Genomic DNA, 21,696 nt, shown 5'->3' with positions numbered 1-21,696 from the left:
ATCGTCATCCTGGGCATGATACTGAAAAATGTTTTGCTTTAAAGGGTAAAATTCAAGATTTGATTGATAATAATACTATCTCTGTTTCTGGTGTGAATGATAAAGGCAACACATCTGTAGCTCCTCCTAACCAAAATCTTCAGATTTTCACTGATCCATTGCCTTCTCATACCTCTAATGCAATTGATACTAATGATTCCTTTGTCTCACCTAATGATCTTGTGTCCATGACTCCGAATGTGATTAACTTTGTAGAGCAACAGAAAATCCCTAAAGAACCTTTCATCACATTTGATTCCAGTGAAACTATCAGGGCACCTGATGGTCCTTTATATATAGTTGCAAAAGTCAAGAATACACCTTACCATGGAGTGCTTATTGATCCTTCTTGCATGGTTAATATCATTACTGAAGAATTTCTTTTTACTTTGCAATTGAATCAAGTGATCTATGATGAAACAAATGTGGTTGTGAAACTATTTGATGCATTTTCTTTTCCTGCAATTGGTTCTATTACATTACCTATTGAGGTCCATAACAAATCCCTTGATGTGGACTTTGCTATTATTCCATCATCTGAACAATTTCGTGTGAAGCTAGGCTATCCTTGGCTATCTTCCATGAAAGCTATTGCTTCTCCTATTCACAAGTGTTTGAAATTTCTCCATAATGGTGAAGTTGTTACTGTCAATCATAGTCTCTTTAAACCAGCTGAAAGAACTTCTAGCATTCCTATTGATTACTTTTGGCCTAAACAATTCCAATCTCTTCCTCCGCGGAGTGATCATCTTTTCAAATCTTATCAAAAGTGGAAAAAAGATATGATCCTATCTCTAAGTGAACCTAGAACACCTAAACTTGACATTCCTATCGTTCTTGAGAAGGAAGTTCTTCCTTTGAAAGATAAAACTAATGTCTTTCCTCAAGAAGATTCCCAACCCATTCCTATGAATGTGACTATGCCTATATCTAATAAACTTCCTAAAAGTAGACCTATACCTCCTCGTCATAATGGACTTGGTCTCCTTCCTAAACCGAATATTCCTCCCTTATATGGAGCAATTCCTCCTCCTTCCTCTTATGGAGAGAAGAGACCTTCCTCTTCTCCTATTGTTCAACCTAAGAGACCACAACCTAAACACCCAAGTGAAAAGGATGAGAACATTCCTCCTCCTCAATTTCCTCAACTTCCTACTAAGACTAGACGAAATCATTCTGCACGTGAACGCCGACGAAACCGTCGTCTTAGAGCTTAGGCAGCTGCTTCTCAAACTTTGCAATCCCCAAAAACACCTTCAGCCAACATTATCCCATTTTCTCCTCAGCCGACGATTGAGCCGAAATCTCCTAAACATAAGATGCATGATGGCCTTGATCCTGTGCGAGTTAAAGATCCTATTTTTATAAATCTTGATGATGATATAGATGAAAATGTTATTCATGATGAAAATGTTACTCCTATTCATTCTAATAGTGAGTATGAATATGTTGATGTTGATAACCATTTATCTAACGAATTTTCTAAAGCACTTATCCTAGCTCCTAGACAAAAACAACGTGGCTCGGAACATGAACATAGCCCTTGTTTGGATCTTGTGATAGCTCCATCTGCTGTGTTGGATGTTCCTCCTCTAGCGTGTTTCCTACCTTCCCAAAATATCGATCAGCAAGATCGGGGGGTAGATGACGTGCTAGACTAGTTCATTAGCATAGCAGACTCTCTCCTCCTCTCTTTTGTTACTTCTTCTATGTGTTACTCTCATTCTTCTATTTGTTGTCCTTGGTGTTGTCTACTTGAGGATGATGCAAAACATTGAGATCTCTTTTGGTCTCTCTCATGTTGACTCAAAAGACACATGTGTTCCCTTCTTCTAGGTGACCTTCCTTGATTGGCGAATGAAGAACAATTATGCATACATACATATGATATACATGAATTATCATACAGCATACTGACCCCGAGGAAAGCGAAGTCACCTTGTGCTTTGTGTTTTGTGTCTATTATCCTTGGGCTTATCTCACACTTGGGGGCTAAATCCTTGTGATAACGTGCTCCTTTCTCATCTCTTATATGTATCACTACCTTAAAGAAATCACCCCCGGTGAGGCGTGTGCGATTGCTTTAACATAGGGGGGCATACATCCCGTTCATATCTTTTCAAGATACTTGAAAATTTCTTGACAAATTTAGCTTTGCCTTGAAAATTTTTGATATCTTTCTTGCATGACTCATAGTGAGGGAACCTTACTACTGACAGTCATGGTTCTCCCTCATGATCTTCCCTTTTACTTTGTCAATCAAAGTCGTAAGATCCTTAGTCCACTGGGGGCTTGGTGTATCTTGCCTCCTTGACGTGTTGAAAGTCTTTCAATGTTGATTCCTTGTACTTTACCAAAAGTATGAGTGTACGCTTATACTCCCGCTAAAGTGGGGGCTAAATGTAGCGTCCTAAAATTGCGACACTTGCAATTTTGACTGCATTTGGGTCTTCACGATGGCGATGCAACACGGAACCTGAATGGAGACCCCGAAACTTGTTCATGACACCAAAAACTGCATTTTTCAGCACCCTGGCCTGATCCTCCTTGCACCCTGCCGTCCCTAGAGGTGGGACCATGGCACCCAGCACCCTAGTCCTTCAGGACTAGGGCGCCCAGCGCCCTGGTCCCCCAGGACCATGGCGCCTAGCGCCCTGGTCCCTGGCCCTATTTTGGGCCCGGTCTCTTTTGGGTCTCGGGTCTTTATGTTTGCAAATTGGAAACTAATATTTCCTAGTCGGCCTAAGGTTGGGAAAATCAGTCTATCAACCCTAATTGACAAGTATAAAAACTACATTTCCTCTCCCATTTTAAGGAGAGGAAAAAAAGGCGAAAATGATATTCAAGCATTCAAGCATTCTTTCAAGCAATTGAGCATTCTAAGTCTCCATTCAAGGCTAGGTGTTGCATTCAAGACAAGGATTCAACCATTGAAGAGGAGATCACATACAAACATACAACATACTACATACATTACACCTTCACATGTAAGAATACAAACATTCTTACAACAAGGTATCAGTACTTGTTTACATTACAAACATTTACATTTACAACATTCTCATTTCTTGGTTAATTCCAAAACCGGGGTTTGACCTAAAGGCAAACCCCTCATCCCTAACCCCCCAATTGTCCTCTCTTTTCTGTGTGTAGGTTGCAGATACGCGGCTGTAATTGAAGATCTAGAATCCTTGTGCAGAGACGAACAGATCCCCCTTCGTTTCGCGGATTTTTTGGAGGACCGTGTGCACGCCGGGCGCCATCGTCCCGTCAACTTTCGCTCAAATTTGCAGGACAACACCGTCTTGACATTTTACTGCTAATTCTAGGTCAGCAGCTTCATCCCATATCCCTATCTCTGTTTATAAGCGAATCTTTCCTACTTTACATGCATTCCTAGTTCAATCTTTCTATCTACATTCTTTACGAAAGAGGGTATCCTTGATGTCTTAACCCTTGAAACTCATATAGAATCCAATCTTGCATTGCGTGGGATTGGATCTTGTGGGTTTCAACCCCTCTTTTGAATGTAAAGTCTCTCCTAAGTGAAAACCATCAACCCTAGTGACTCTCCCTTCTCTCTCCTTGGAGTTGGGGAGGGGAGGACAACTAGGGTTCGATGGAGACATTTCCTGTTGGGGCGTCAGTTTGAGTTGCATAGAGATCATTGCAGTTTGCAGTATATTTTCACACAGCCAAACTTGAATGCTCGACAACAAAGATGGATGGAATTCCTCTGCGAGTATGATTTTGAGGTTCATTATATTTAGGGGAAAGAGAATTTAGTGGCAGATTCTTTGAGCTATAGGCAGCATGAGGTTGTAGCATTGTCCCTTGGTGTGGACTTGAGTGAGAGAATTCTTGGAGTTCTTCCTTAGGACACCTGGTATCAAGATGTTAGAGTCATGACGGAGTCTAGAAGACCATTGGAGGTTAGATATTCTGGATATCCTCTTGAGGTAGATGGTCTTCTTTGACATCTTGGATGGATCTATGTACCTCCTTTGGAGGGTCTTCACATTTTGATCATGACTAAGGCCCATCATGCACCTTATTCGACACACCCTGGTGTGAAGAAGATGCACACAGATCTTAGACAGATATATCATTGGGCTAGTATAAAATGTGATATTGCTTATTTCATGTCAAAGTGCTTAGAATTTCAGCAGGTGAAGGTAGAGCATCAGCACCCTGCAGGGCTTTTATAGCCTAATTTGATACCGGATTGGAAATGGGATATCATTTCCATGGATTTCATTGTAGGGTTGCCTATTTCTTTATGTCATCATGATGCCATCATGGTTATTGTTGATAGATTGACCAAAGTTGTTCATTTTGTTCCTATTCGATCTTCTTATACAACAACAGTGGTGGCACGAGTCTTCTTGGAAGATGTGGTGAGGTTGCATGGGATCCCAAGGCGGATCATTTCTGATAGAGACCCTGTCTTTACTTCAGCCTTATGGACCTCACTTCAACATGCTTTGGGAACCCAATTGAACTTTAGTTCAACTTATCATCCAGAGACCGACGGTCAGACTGAGCATGTGAATCAAGTTTTGGAGGACATGCTTCACATGTATGTTATAGAACAACAGTCACGCTGGGAGGAATATCTTTGCCTTGTGGAGTTTTCTTATAACAACGGATATCATACATCTATAGGCATGTCTCCCTTCTAGGATATGTATGGTCATCCTTTTCGTACTCCTTTGAGTTGGGATCGGTTGGAGGATAGGATGTGTTTAGGACTGGATTTGCTTCATGAGATGGAGTAGCAGGTTGAGCAGATTCGTGGGCATTTAGTTGCTGCTCAAGATAGGAAGAAGAAGTATGTTGATGCCCATAGAGTAGATCATTAGTTTTTTGTTGGGGACCGTGTGTTTTTGAGAGTGCATCCACAAAGAGTTTGATCTGTTATGGAAAGGGTTCTAAGTTGGCGCCTCATTTTGTAGGCCCTTTTGAGATCCTTGAGAGGATAGGACATGTTGCCTACCATCTTGCCTTGTCGCTAAGTCTATCTTGCATCCACGATGTCTTTCATGTTTTTTTTCTTTGACCATATCATCCTGATGTGACCCATGTTCTTGATTGGAATGCTTTGCAAGTCAAGGATAGGCAACTTTCCATGGAGCCCATGTGCATTCTTTAGTGTCGAGATTTGACCCTCAAGGGTCGTACCATCCAGTAGGTAAGGGTCCTATGGGACTCAAGTGATGAGACCTCAGCGACATGGGAAGATGTAGTGAAGATGAGAGAGCTTTATTCTTATATGTTTTAGGCTTCCAGGAGTAAGCCTAGGCTTGGGGGGGAGGATGTAGTACCCCTCCTCGATCATACTCTTTTTGTATGTTTTTGATTGACTTCAGTGGAACATTATTGTATATGGATTCATATTTTTATGCGATGTTATTTCATTCTTTTTCTAGATTTGTGGTGTATGATTTTATGCAGTATCTCAATGCTTATGATTAATGTTATTTTATGGATCATTATCATGGACTGACACTCTTACATTATATGTGTGATGAATTATTTATATGTTGCACGTTTGCAAGTGTATTGGGATGTGAGGGGATGATTTTCCTTCACTCACTCCGGTGAGATAGGGAGCGTCACAATTCTCTTTCATCGGTGTGTGTACCATGTTTGTATATATATTTGTCTATATGCACATGTGTTTCTTTGGTGCAGGCCATTGCAGGTACTAGTACCAAGTAGGTACGAGGTATCGACTCTACCTGGTTTCGTAGGTCTGAGCATGCCTTATATATATGATGGGAGTGGAGGAGATAGTTGTTGGATCCTAACTTGATCCGTAGTTACACTCGTGTGAGTGTTGTTAGTCGGTTATCTTTCCCATTTGGTTGGTATGCCAGTCATAGTGCTTTGGTTTGGTAATTGGTGAGTCATTATTTGATCATTATTCGGTTTGCGTGCTTTCATTCATATGAATGGTTATTTAATTAAATAGATGGTTCTATCTAATGTTGGCGTAATTAGTTAATTATCATGCTCTGAGATTATTGATTTAATTGAATTAATGATTTGCTAGATTAAATGGTTAAATGGCTTATTTCATTGTGCAGAGTTGCATTAATATATTTTTTCGAAGGAAATAAATAATTGCCTAGCCATTTAAATGTTAAATGATTGTGTTGAAGGAAAGTATTATGGAAAATAGAAAATAAAATAAAAAGCTTTTCTTTTTACCTTTCCATTTGACTTTTTCATTTTAATTGTGGGAAAAGAATTGTTTTTGGAAAACAGGAAAATCTAATTGCTTTTATTTTTTAAATAAAATTAATCTGATTGGTGGAGAAAACTTTCAACCTAGAAAGTTTAGGCTGAAATTATTTGCCCATATAATTCTAAAAATTCACGAGAATAAGAGAGAAAAAAATTTGAAAGAGAAATTGGGAAAACCAATCTAAAGGAGGAGCTGGAATTTGATTTGGTTTGCAAAGACTAGGATTCTTCCATCATTTTGCTTCTAGTTTGCTTCAAGGTTGGATAATCTCTTCTTGTTTTGAAATTTAAATTTCATTTTTTAGTTGCTTCCTGTGTATGAAAGTAAATGCAAATCTTCTTGTAGAATCTTGTGGAATGATTGGAATGGAAGAAGAAATGCTTGTTATTGTTGATTTTGTGATACTCATATCCTATGTTTGCATATAGGAAAGAAATGGATCTTTTCTCTATTTGTTGTTGTTATTTGTTCTAGAAATCAACTTCTTGGTTTACCTCTTCTATTTGGAATAGAATGAATTGGATTTAGTTGTTGTGTTCTTCCTATTATCTTATTGCCCAATATTTGGGATTCTTGTGTGATTATATTTCACCATTTACCATATTGGTAAATATCCATTTGAATTTTGGATCTTGGCACTGTATGTGTGTACCTGTGAAACGATCTGGAAATGAATCATTTTTATGTTTAAACTATTAGTATCTTTTTTATTTTTAAATTCTTAAGAATTATGAATTTTTATTAATTTGGACCTTACCTTACCCAGTGGCAGGCTAGTCTCAACACACGGGTTGGTAGTGTTTGTTGCCCGCACGTAGCAGTACTACCGGTCGGTATGATTGTTACCGATTGGTAGTAGTACTATCGGTCAGTAGGACTGCTACCGATTGGTATAAGTGCTATAGATCGGTAGCAGCAGCTACCGGTGGTAGTAGCACTACCGGTCAGTAGGACTTCTATCGGTTGGTAGCAGCACTACCGGTCTGAAGGTCTGCCACCGGTTGGTAGTAGTACTACCGGCAGGTAGTGTCCGTGGCCTCGACAACAACACTATTATAGGTTGGCCTTGACCCCCACTTGACCTTGTAACCATACCGGTACAAACCGGTATGTGCTATGAATTTAATTTTTATTAAATAAATTGTTTTTAAAGTGGTTTTTTTTATGTTAAATAAAATTGTGATTTTCAAGTGATTTTTATTAACTAGATTAATAAATTTATCAATGGAAATCAAGGCATGAATTAGTAATTCAAATTGGTTAATTTGGATATATTCTGGAAATGAATTAAAATACCTATTAGGAGTTCATGTTTTATTCGCTTGAATATTTAATGTTAATTTTATCCTTGATGGAATATTGATTTGGAAATTGAATAGATGTGAATCGTAAAAGAGTGTTTTTATTTAATTTTCAATCAATGATGTTGCAAGTGCTTATGATGTCGATTTTCTCAAAGAATGTTTGAGTGCGGACTTAGTTAAATTAGCCTTCCTTGCAAGAGTTATATTGTGTTATTTCTGGTCAGTGGTTCAGTCATCATGTGGTGGCATATTTGGTACCTTGACCAAATGATATATGATGGCTTCATTGTCTTAACCATGTAGTGTCTTGCCTTATGGTTAACCAAGAGTCAGTATGTCCTTGTTTTGACCACTTGTTTCTGAATAGTGGTGTTATAGTTGTCTGGTTCACCATAGGGTCCTTGTGAAGTGACCATGTTTGTTTAGTGTCCTTGGAGAGAGTATCTTTTGAAAGGGGGTTGTGCCCAAAGAGGTTGGCAAGATGACCCTTCAAAAGTAAGATAATAAGTGATAATCTAATTAATTGATTAGGTGGGTAGTTCTCAAACATTAATAAAGATATTGTACCTCGCACATATGTGAGTGCTTGTATTGAGGCTCATAATGTAGTGAGAAGGCTTGGATTGGCAAACCGACCATGTTGTTTTCACGAAAGGCTAGTAGGGTCTGCATGAGACTTAGTTGGAGCCAAAGGTTTGGGAAAGGTTACCAGGACAGTGAGTCGGGACCTATGGAGGCCGACCATGGTAACCATCATAAGCTATGTGATGACACTCTCTCTTTAGGGTCACTTGTATTTTGTGATGTCGATCCACTTGTGTCTATGAGGTTGTTTCACTTGTGTATTTGTGATGTTGAGTCACTTGGATTATTGTGGAATCGTATAGTTCTGTTGACCATGTCATTATTTTGCTTGCTTGAGGGTACTCTTCTATCTCCTAGCACGATGGGGTGATTCCATTTTTGGAATTACATGTTTTGGTGGTAGTGCCACTTCCCATCAGATGTTCTTGTTCATACCTTCATGCGAGGATTGGCTTCGCAGGTGGTTCTGTGGTTCGTGGCTCATGCTTATCTCATGTTTGGAGATTATAGTTATTTGGAGACCTATGTGGTCATTGTATCATGATCTTTTGCAACCTTGTATTTGGTTAAGTTGTATCTTTATACGTATATTGAGAAGCCATGTATTGGAAGAGCAATGTAATCCTAGATTGGGATGTTATTTATTAGTTTCCTTTATGTTGTGTGTACATGCTTATTGAAGAGAAATTATATTGTATCCTTTCAATCTTTCAATGGTGTAATTTGTTGGATATTATTTGCATATGATGAACCAACATGTTGATATGATGATAATATATGTTGTGATTGATGTCAATAGGTTCAATTGAACTAGTATGAAGAGGTATGAGGAGATGCAGTGAACCGGTATTAGGGTTTCACTAAATGTGACTACCAGTTGGTAGTCTCGGCTCTAGGATTATCGGTTTGGTGATCCAGCTTGTGAGATGCAATTGGTGATACTATGTGATGAGTTAGCTAAGAGATATGAGTGATATTGATGTGCCACATCATCCTTGTGCGCATGTAGGATTTCCTTGAGGATCTTGCATGAGGAGATCAACTACATTTGATGTCTACCTTGGGAATGATCACTCTTCTTGGCAGTGTAAGAAGAGAGTGTGATGGGTTACTGGTTCCCATGTGCAGTGAAGAATGAACGATGTAGATTGTCTTGTGATCTGTTTGAAATCGTAATAATCTACTCAATATGTTTGGATGGTCAGGATTGGACCGCCCGTGTTGTAAACCTAAGATGCTTAGGGTTTAGGGCTTATGCTACCAACCTAACTGATGTCTATAAGGTTGATGATGTTTGTTATTGTAAAGTTGTTGGCAAATGTTGTGTGTGTATCTGAGTGATAAGATAATTGCCAGACGAGTAAGAGGAAAACTACAGAGTGTGATTGCAGAGTAGAGGAACTGTAGAGTGTGATTGCAGAGTAGAGGAAATGAAAAGGATCTACCTTGGCATGTAGTGTTGTTATCAGATCAGAAGTTTTACTTGTTGTCTTCTAATCATTTCAATAGTTGTAAAATCCCTTTACCGGGTAGCTTAAACAAGCTTATTGTAAAACCTTTAACCAGGTGACTCAAGATTGTTGAGTTCTTCAAATCCTCTAGTGAGGTAACCTTTAACAAGGTATATAGTCGTCCCTTAACCGGGTGATCTCTAACAGGATCGGTTCCTAACAAAACCTTATTGTATAGTCTTTAACCGAACTATTCTCTTAACAGGGCGAGCTTCAAAAGAGTTCAAAAACAAGCTTGTGGGTATTCATCCCCACCGTGGTTTTTCCCATTTGGGTTTCCACATTAAAAATTTGTGTGTTATGTGTTATGCATTTTTCATGTGATGATTATGTATTATTTGGTTGAATGATTATGCATGTAGAGTTATTAGGCTATGGTATTACTAATATACCACATGCATATGTTTATGGGTGAAGTTGATATCAAGTATTGATCATATTTGAAGTGTTTAGACTTATCAGTTTATGGTGTCTGATGTCTTACTATGTTTAACTGGTATTGTCGTGGTTAAGTACAGTGATGGTGACAACCAGTTGGTATTGATTTAACCGGATAAGTTGTTGAGAAAGTTTTTACATATACTGATTCACCCCCCTTCTCAGCACCGGTTGGGGTATCTGTTGTTCATCATTATTCATCAATTGGTATCAGAGCACCTCCAGGTCCTCGGTGATATAATCTTAATTGCTTGAGGTAAGAGATCTTGTTGTAATGATGAAGAGGGAAGGTCTTAAGTTCAATAGAGATAACTTAAGATATGGAAGGATAGAATGAATATTTACATCAAGAGTATGGGTGCTCAACATTGGAGCTATGTTGAGAATGCCCATGTGACTGCCACTAGCACTCTGATTGATGATCAGAAGACAAAGATCCAAGAAAATGGGCAAGTCATGGAAGCCCTTATCAGTAACCTGTCAGATATTGAGTTTATTGATGTACAAGACAAGGACACACCTAAGGATGTATGGGATACACTAGAAAACATCTATGGTGGCAATGAGCATGTAAAGAAAGCTAAGGAAGAGAGCCTTAGAGGTAAATTTGAGGATATGAGGATGGTTGAAGGTGAGACCATTTAGCAGTATGGCATTAGGATTAAGACTGTGGTTGGTGATATCAAAAGCGCTGGTGGAATTATTGATGATACCATTGTTGTTAGTAAAGTCCTTAAATCATTGATACCAATCTATGCAATCAGAGTTGCTACTATCCAGGAACTAAGGTCTATTGATAAAACCAAAGTATCCTTAGATTCTATCATTGCAAATTGAACTGCATATGATTTGAATAGCTATGATATCAATATTTGGAAGACTGAGTCAGCCTTTAAAGCATCTACTGTACCATCCAGAAAAGGAAAAGAAACTAGTACTAGTTATGAATCTAGACAATGCAGAGATATGGATGATGAAGAGATTCTAATGGAGTTTGAAGCTCTTCTTGCTAAAAGAACTCCGAAGGGAACTGGAAAATATAGAGGTAAACTTCCTTTGAAATGTTTTTTCTGCATCAAGATAGGACATATAGTTATTAATTGTCCTAACAATGACAATAAGGATAAACCAGGGAGGTTTAGAAATTATAAAGGAGGGAATAGAAGAAATTGTCTAGTTGCTATGGATGAAGGTGTCACTAATGAAGAATCAGAAGATGAAGAAAATGAAGACATAGTGTTTGTAGTAGTAAAGGAAGAAGTGTCTAACAAGAAAGCTCTTGTCTCTTGCATTGATAACTCCAATGAGTGGATTATAGATAGTGGGTGTTCTCACCACATGACTGGTGACCGGAGAAAGTTTCTATCTCTAGAGGAATATGATGGAGGTGTTGTCATATTTGGCAACGATGCACCATGTTTGGTAAAAGATAAAGGATCCATCTCACTGAATGGAAAGAGCACTGCAGATGATGTCTACTGGTTAGAAGGTCTTAAGCATAACCTATTGAGTGTTGCTTGACTGAATGACAAAGGACTAGTTCTAGAATTTAAAGGCAGTGTCTGCAATATAATTAGGAAGAATGGTGAACTTATTGCCACCGATAAGAAGACCAGAGGTAACCTATTTCAGTTGAATGCCAAGATAAGTCGGTGTCTAATGGCTAAGTTTGATGATAGTTGGATATGGCATAGGAGACTCTGTCATATGAACTTTGACAACATTATTAAAGCTGGTAAGATTAAGGCAGTAAGAGGATTACCTTTGTTGAACAAACTTGAGAATTCTTTGTATAGAGAATGTCAACTTGGGAAGATGTCTTTCTTAACTTTTAAAGGTAAGTCTTTTTCAGTAGAAAATTTACTTGATCTTGTGCATACTGATTTGTGTGGTCCTATGAAAACTAGAAGTATTCAGGGAGATAGGTATTTTATGATTCTTACTAATGACTGCTCAAGTATGATGTGGGTCACATTCTTGAAAGACAAGTCTGAAGCATTTGGAAAGTTCAAAGCCTTCAGAGCATTAGTAGAGAAAGAAAGTGGTAAAAAGATAAAATGCTTGAGAAATGATCGAGGAGAATTCACTTCTGATGAATTCAATAAGTACTGTGAAGATAATGGTATCAAGAGGTAGTTGTCTCCCCCAAGGACACCACAACAGAATGGCATAGTAGAAAGAAATAACAAGACTATAGTTGAAGTAGCTAGAACAATTCTAATCCAAGGAAAGGTTGCTCACACTTTTTGGAGAGAAGTGGTGAGCATTGCAGTCTATACTATGAACTGGGTACTCATCAAGAAAGGAAAAGATAAAACCCCTTATGAGTATTGGACTAGGAAAACTCCCACTGTGAGTTACTTTAAAGTGTTTGGTAGTAAGTGCTATATCAAGAGAGGTGAGCATTTGAGCAAATTTGATATAAAATATGATGAAGGAATATTTCTAGGATATTCCACTAAGAGCAAAGCTCTCAAGTGCTACAACAATAGAACTCAAAAAATTGTTGAAAGTATCAACATCAAGGTTGATGAATCCCTTGAGGAACCTAAGGAAACATGCAGCGAAGAAGTGGAAGATGAACTGAGTATAGCCTTTTGTGAACCAGATAAGAAAGAAACTTGTAAAGATCTCAGTGTTCCTATACTGGTAGAAGCTATAGTAAGAGAAGAAGAAGAATTAAGTGAAGAAGAAGAAGAAAAGCTAGCAGATCAAGCAAGAGTCATTCCTAGATATGTAAAGCTACATCATGATCTGAAGCAAATCATAGGAGATAAAGATGTAGGGATACTCACAAGAAGAAAAGTGAAGGAGAACTCTTGCATGATTTCTGAATTTGAACCCAAGACTTCTAGAGAATATCTTATAGATGAAGATTGGATTAAAGCAATGGGATAGGAGCTAAACTAGATAGAAAAGAATGCAACATGGTCCTTGGTGCCTAGACCATAACATAAAAATGTCATAGGTACCAAATGGGTATTCAGAAATAAGCTGAATGAAGAAGGCACAGTTGTAAGGAACAAGGCCAGGTTTATCTGCAAGGGATATGCTGAAGAGGAGGGAGAAGACTATGGAGAAACTTTTTCTCTTGTGGCTAGACTAGAAGGTGTTCGAATGCTACTTGCATTTGCAGCGTTTAAGGGATTTAAGGTTTATCATATGGATGTGAAGTCTTCTTTTCTGAATGGAATCCTTGAAGAGGAAGAGTATATAGAGCAACCAGAAGGGTTTGCCTTATCAAAAGATAGTAACATGGTGTGTAGATTACACAAAGCCCTGTATGGATTGAAACAAGCACCTAGGGCATGCTATGAAAGATTACACTCTCATCTTGTGAAGATTGGATTTCAAAGAACAAGTGAAGATAGCAACATCTACTTGAAATCAGAAGGTGATCAGATTTTGATCTGTGAAGTGTTTGTGGATGACATAATCTTTGGAGGAGATGATAAAATGAGTCATGTGTTTGTAGATGAAATGAAGAAAGAGTTTGAGATATTGTTGATAGGAGAAATAAAGTTATTCATTGGTTTATAGATTCAACAAATGAAAGAGGGTATCTTTATTACCCAGTCCAAGTATGTCAAAGAGGTATTGAAGACTTTTGGCATGGAGGAAAGCAAACTGGTTGGTACACTGATGGTGACTGGCTGTAAACTAACTAAGGAAGATGATTCAACGTTGGTAAATGAGAAGAAGTACTAGTCAATGATCGGTAAGATACACTATGTGGTGCACAACAGACTAGATATTGCTCATGCAGTAGGCATAGTAGCTCATTTTCAGAAATGTCCAAGAGAATCCCACTTGGTAGCTGTCAAAAGGATTCTTAGATATTTGAAAGGAATAGTTGATTATGGATTGTGGTATCCATATAATGGTGACTATAATCTTAGGGTATATACTGATGTCAATTGGGGAGGTAATGTGGATGACCGAAAAAGAAGAACCGATGGAGCGGTCTTTCTCAGAGGAAGATTAGTATTATGGACAAGTAAGAGGCAGAGCTGTATTTTCCAATCTACAGTTGAAGTAGAATATGTGGCAGCATTTATGAACTGCACTCAAGCAATTTGGATGAATCATGTATTGGAAGGTTTCAAAGAACCTGTATCTGAACTAGTGAATATATTTTGTGATAACACAAGTGCAATAAATATTTCCAAGAATTTGGTATTGCATGCTATAACTAAGCACATTGAGCTTAAATATCACTTCTTGAGAGAGAAAGTTTAGAAGAAGGAGGTTGTACTACAACATGTTTCCAGTAAGGATCAGCTAGCAGATATATTCACTAAGCCCTTACCGAAGACTACATTTACCTATTTGAGAGGTGAATTAGGGTTTATGCCCCTTCATGAAGTGAACTAAAGTTGTGTGCTCCACATCAGTCAAGTACTACAATGACAAATTCTTCAGGATTGATGTGTTGAAGGATGCTAATCCTTAGGGGGAGCATCATAGTAAATTTTGGAAGCTTGTGCCTCCACTTTGGCATTGTTGTCAAAGAGGGAGAAGATATCTGATCTATGGGGAGAAGATATTTGATGTTGAAGATACACTAGTCTATGATGTTTTCAGTTACAATGCTACATTGAGTATTGCCATCAATGTCAAAGGGGGAGATTGTTGGATAGTATTGGCATATCATGAACCGACATGTTGATATGATGATAATATATGTTGTCATTGATGTCATTAGGTTCAAGTGAACTGGTATGAAGAGGTATGAGGAGATGCAGTGAACCGGTGTTAGGGTTTCACTAAGTGTGACTACCAGTTGGTAGTCTCGGCTCTAAGATTATCAATTTGGTAATCCAACTTGTGTGATACAACCAGTGATACTCTATGATGAGTTAGCTAAGAGATATGAGTGAGATCGAGGTGCCACATTAGCCTTGTGCACATGTAGGATTTCCTTAAGGATCTTGCATGAGGAGATCGACTGCGTTTGATGTCTACCTCAGGAATGATCACTCTTCTTGGCGGTATGAGAAGAGAGAATGATGGGTTACTGATTCCTATGTGTGGTGAAGAATGAATGATATAGATTGTCTTGTGATCTGTTTGAAATCGTAAAACTCTATGCAATGTGTTTGGACGGTCAGGATTGGACCACCTGTGTTGTAAACCTAAGATGCTTAGGGTTTAGGGTTTATGCTACCGGCCTAACTAATGTCTATAAGGTTGATGATGTTTGTTATGTAAAGTTGTTGGCAAATATTGTGTGTATATCTGAGTGATGAGATACTTGCCAGACTAGTAAGAGGAAAACTACAGAGTGTAATTGCAGAGTAGAGGAAATGAAAAGAATCTGCCTTGGCATGTAGTGTTGTTATCAGATCAGAAGGTTTACATGTTGTCTTCTAATAATTTCAATAGTTGGAAAATCCCTTTACCGGGTAGCTTTAACAGGCTTATTGTAAAACCTTTAACCAGACTACTCAAGATCATTGAGTTCTTCAAATCCTCTATCGAGGAAACCTTTAACAGGGTTTCAACCTTTAACAGGGTATATAGCCATCCCTTAACCAAGTGATCTCTAAGAGGATCAGTTCCTAACATAACCTTATTGTATAGTCTTTAACTAGACTAGGCTCTTAACATGGCAAGCTTCAAAAGAGTTCAAAAACAAGCTTGTGGGTATTCATCCCCACTGTGTTTTTTCCCATTTGGGTTTCCACGTGAAAAATCTGTGTGTTATATGTTATGTATTTTTCATGTGATGATTATTTATTATTTGGTTGAATGATTTTGCATGCAGAGTTATTAGGTTATGGTATTACTAGTATACCACATGCATATGTTTATGGGTGAAGTTGATATCAAGTATTGATCGTATTTGAAGTGTTCAAACTTATCAGTTTATGGTGTCTGATGTCTTACTGTGTTTAATCGATATTGCCGTGGTTAAGTTCAATGATGTTGACAACCAGTTGGTATTGCTTTAACGAGATAAGTTGTTGAGAAATTTTTTGCCTGTACTCTTTCGCCCCCCCTCTCAATACCAATTGGGGTATCTGTTGTTCATAATTATTCATCATAATCTATTATTGCTTATGGCTTTTTGTGATCATGGAGTTAATAGTGGATTATTAGATCAACCTTAATTGTGAAATTTATCTTTTGGTTTTAATTCTTCGTTGGTAATCCCTAAGGAATTATGGTGTAAGTCTTCCGCTTGTGTTATCGTGCATGTTGTGTGTTATGCACCTATTATGTTTATACTTTAAAAAAAATAAAATAAAATTCACCCTTCTTGTGGGTTTTCCTTTGGGGTTCCTGGCAGGGCATTACAATCAGTTTCTCTACCTTATGTTGATTATCAACATTTATAGGTTCAATTTGTGCTCTTACCTCTGCTTCTTCTTGTGCTTTTGTTGGTTTCTCAATGTTAGGTTGAGTAGCATCGGGGATGATATCAAGTTTCTCAACTTTTGTTGGTATCTCAATGTTTTGAGAGTCAACAATGTTGACCAGTGACTGAGAGATCTCAATATTTATAGCTTCAGTTGCCTTAACCTCTGTAGTCTCTTTTTCCATGACAATGTTGAAGTCCTGTGTGTGCACATTCATGGTAAAAAGAGCTTCAGATTCCAAATTAGTGTCATCTCTTGTTATTTCCTCTATCTTCTCTTCTGGTTGATTATCAGTTTGTATCGGTGCCTCCACAGTTATTGGTGGGGTGTCCTATGTTGGTGGAGGAAGGTTATCCTTGACCTTTATATTAGGTACACTACCAATTTTACTTTTATCTTTATCCTTCTTATATACCTTTGCAAAAGACATCCATTTTCTATCTATCATTTTCTTCTTTCTTCTCTCTTTCCACAAAGAATATGTCGCATTTGTTTGTTGTTTCATCTGCAATTTCCTTAGCTCGGTTTGGCATAAGGCTAACCTGCCAGTGATCACTTAGAAAAATTGTTCTATTTGCCTCTAAAATTAAGTCATTAATTTCTTGTTTGGAATTAACGGGATGCACAACAAGTAGAGCCTCTACTTTAAATTTCTTATTTAATTTCAGAACTGACATTCTTTTATCTTCTAACCTCAAATACAAATCATTGGGTAGATCATCTACAACCTCAATAAGGACTTTCTTGTAGATATATAGGTGCAAAATAATGCTTTCCTCTATAGTGTTTTTATCTGAATCTTTGAAAGAATGATAAATTTTATTTACATTGCTAAGGTTTCCTTCTTGTGTGATTTCATTTATCAATTCTTCTGATGTAAGAGTATCTGGCGCCTTAGGTTCTTATTTCTTCTTAGGAGTTACCTTCTTCTTCAAAACACTAAGCTCTCTTATAGATTGTTGCTTCTTTCTTTATGTCCTTGACTTCTTTAGAGATGGGGCAGGTGCCGGTGAAGGTTTCCTTTTCTTCCTTTCAACTCTTTTAAATTCAGCTGCTTTATCACTTTCTGTCTCAGAAGAAGTAACAACCGGGGAAACGTGAGCTACCGGTGTTTGCTCTGATTGATTTTCTTTCATACTAGTAGAAATACCACCAAGACTCATCAAACCTTTTGTAACTTCTTTTACCATTTTAGAAGCATCTTTCATGAATTTGTCTCTTTTCTTTCTCTGCTTCATCATGGCTACATCACTTTCAATTGTTTCAGCACTACCAAATATTTTCTCTGATCATTCTGATGGAGCATCTAAGAGTATTTTTTCATATGATTCCAAGATGTGAGAGTCCACCTCATATCCCATTTTAGTAATCCATACTGTTTTGTGTCTAACTACTTCCATCAATATTTCATCTCTCTTTACTAAAAAGCATATATGTTTATCATATTTGTCTACAATGCTTTTGGAAATCCTTTCTCTCTATTTCATTTTGGTTTGAAAATTCTTGAAGTAATCTTTAACCAACACATCACTGTTAGATCCCATACGGGTGATTGCCTCCTTTATTTGTTTTCCAACAGAAATATCATAGGAAAAATACTTATGACCTATGTTGAGGATCTCCTTTGAAAAGTAAAGCATTAAACATACTAACAAATTTCCAAACTTGAATGTTCCTTTCTTGTCACCTTTTATTTTATCCAATTTTTCTAGAAATTCATCCTTCAACCATTCACAAATGTCAATCTTTGCATTGTTTACAATCATCTCATGTGCATTGTGAATCCATTAACTAGACACAAAATTCAATCTATTTGTGTGACCACCTTTATATCCAATTATCATGCTAGCAAATTTAACATTTTTATCCTTTATGTCATTAACCCTAAGTGACCAATTGTCATATGTAGCTTCGGTTAATTTAATAACTTCCTTGTTAGGGATTTTCTTCTTCTTGTCAGGTCTATAATTGGTGGAGGGTAAACTAGTAACATCTTTGATAGCTTCCTTGGTAATCTTGAATACTGAGTCCAACCACATAATTTCTCTGTGAACCCTACTAAGTACATAGCAGATGGCTTCATCTGAGAATTTTGGCATATGGAGGATGTCTATGAAACCTAAACCCTCAACTACCTTATGTTCTGGTTTCACTATCCCATCCTTGTCAGTAATTTCATTCATGTACATGTTCATCAAATCTTCAGATCCTAAACTTTCTATGTTGCAATGTATGTATGCCCTAGGGTCTTCAATGAACATGACTCCCTTCTGGATTTTGGAAAATGCACCAATTGAATCATCCTATTTTTCTATACTAGGAATGATCTTAAAAATGGGATTAGGTCACTTAATGTTTTCCACAATGGTAGGGTTTGCTACAAATTCAAGAATAGAAGATGAAGATGCCATTACGAAAGATAAATACCTCTTAACTGTGAAATCCTTGAATTCTCTAAAAAGACCTTTGTTGCTTTGCCTTTAGAATGCCTTTTCTCAATTTCACTCTCTTTGAATGCTTGGATGCTTGGTGAATTGAAATGAGAGGTTACAATGACTTTATAACCAAAATTTGACTTACAACTGCAATAAATGCTCACCGGTGAAGTGAAAAAACTCCACATATCTACCAATAAAGAATAAATATAACTTCTAACCATCAACCAAGGGTAAATGCATGATTTTCATTTTTTTGCCTTACCCCTAAGGATTATTCCTTAGTTGGATGAAGAATCTACTGTCGGTGCAGAATTACCATGTTTTGCCGGTGTAGTGACAGATTCATCACCTCTCTGATCTCTCTTCCTAATCCATTGTTTTGAAAATTCTTGCTTGATTTTAGTCACCTTCTCTTTGCCTTTGTTATTAGATCCTTTATTGTTCGCCGGTATAGTCTTGCTTCTACAAAATTTTGCAATATGCCCAATCTTGTTACATGCGTAACAAGTTACATTATTTCTCTGAATAGCCTTTCCATAACCTTGACTGGTTTGAGTTATGCATTGACTAGATAAATGTCCAAATTTACCACAAACATAGCATTTCACATTCATTCTACAATTGTCTGAGTTATGACCATTTTTATTGCATTTGGAACATTGACCGGTGGGTAAGTTTGTATTCTGATTATTCCTAAATTTGCACTGATTTTCTCTATGACCAAATTTGTTGCAATTAAAACATTTCCCATTAAATTTATAAGCATTAGGTTACCTTACCGGTTTGCTATGATCATGGTTGTTTGCAGTCCTTGAGATTTCTCCATGTTCAAATCCAAGTCCAATTGTTTCTCCATCAGGTTTCTGACTTTTTTGTTAGGTCCTAGAGACAACTGAGAGGGGGGGGGGGAGTGAATTAGTTGTCTAATAAATTCAAACCAAACTTTATGCCGGTAGACAATTTTATTAGTTAATTGTAGTACCGGTAAAGATTAATGCATGAAACAGAAAGAGAATAACATCCACAACACATAACACAGATATTTGTACGTGGAAACCTTGTAAGGGGAAAAACCACGGTGGGGCCTTACCCACAATTAGATGATACTACCGTAGATAGTATGTGTGTACAATATGGAGTCTGCACATGCAGAAAGGCCAACTGCCTAGATCTCATTGTTCAATCACAAAATGGGAGTCACACCGACTACAATTGGATGGTTAAATCCAATGATAATGTACTACTCAAAATAACATCTCCATATGTTGGATTCAGTACCAGTTTAACTCTGATATGCCTTCTTCAAACCTTCCTTCAAGCTTGAATGATATCTGCGTGTATAGCTCTACTTATATTCACATATACCTTATTGCAATCCTTTTTCCAATCCCATATCAATCTCACAAATGAGATCTTACATTTATTCCATAACCTAAGACCAATGGAGTAGGTCGTCTCACTAAATATATTACAATAAAATCATTTACAAATGAATCAATATCTGATGCATCATGTCGGCTCAATGCATTTACAATAATAACAAATCATCTTCATAACATGTTGTGCTGATCTGGAATAGATATGCTTGTCGGTGCATAACCTGGACCTATTTGCCGGTAATGACAAATATGCAAACCCAAATAGACCAATGAACAAATCACCATAACAAAGTGTCCAAACAATTTCTTCAACATAACCAAGTAGTCTCCAAGTCATTTCCAAGTGTTGGTGAACAATATAACGTGTTGGTGAACCAAATACTAGTGACTATGCATAAGTCACTGACTTGCCGGTGAACATAATCAAGAGTCTCCAACTACTGATAAATGTTGACAAGTGTTGACATCAATGACAAAACCATATCAACATATCCAAAATAATAACAATCTCCTCCTTTGGCATTGATGGCAACACAAGATGGAAAAACCATACACTAGTACATTCGGGTCAAAATTTTGACAGCAAATCATCGATATTCCGATGCAATTTCGTCGCACTACCAACAAAAAAAGCCGTCAAAAACTTTTTGTCAGAAGTTCCGACTATCCTTGTGGTCATCGCAATTCCGACATCAGCTCCAACCTTTCCGACAACCATCATGGATGCTCATACCTAGAAAGAATACCGTCGCGATCTCAACCTATCATCGGAATTCCAACATCAAAGGGTAAAAATTCCGAGAAAGGAGTGCCGTCGGATGCACAACATCCTTGTTGGAACTCTCCTGGAGGCCATCGTAATTTTAATCCTTTTGTGTCGAAATTACAATGGCCTCTAGGAGAGTTTTGACAAGGATGTTGTGCATCCGACGACACTCCTCTGTCGGAATTTTTACCCTTTGATGTCAAAGTTCCGACGATAGGCCGATTTTTTGGAAAAAAAATTTTTATAGAAAAAGATTGACATTGGTATCTCTCTTCTATCTCTCTTCTCTATCCCTCTCTACTATCTCTCTTCTCTCTCCCCTCTCTAGGTCTCTTTCTCCATCCCTCTCTTCTTCTCTCCCTCTCTACTTCTCTTTCTCTACCCTCTCCAGGTCATTATCTCTTCCTCTCACCCTCTCTCTCTCTCTCTCACCTCTATAGGTCTCACCTTCCATTCCTCCATCATTACCCATGTTGTCAAGTTGCAAGATATTTCCCAAAGTACTTGGTTGCTAGGGTTGATTTGCGTAAGTGTTGGAGTTGGAGTTAGATGAAACCTGCATGATTAAGCTATATTAAGTGATCAAGTCACCAAGATCTCAATTGTAAACATGACTAGGTTGTA

The sequence above is a fragment of the Cryptomeria japonica genome, chromosome 8 (assembly GCF_030272615.1).
Source record: "Cryptomeria japonica chromosome 8, Sugi_1.0, whole genome shotgun sequence".
In the NCBI taxonomy this organism is placed as follows: Eukaryota; Viridiplantae; Streptophyta; class Pinopsida; order Cupressales; family Cupressaceae; genus Cryptomeria; species Cryptomeria japonica.
The sequence above is the reverse complement of the archived record's forward strand: the minus strand, read 5'-3'. Positions refer to the sequence as shown.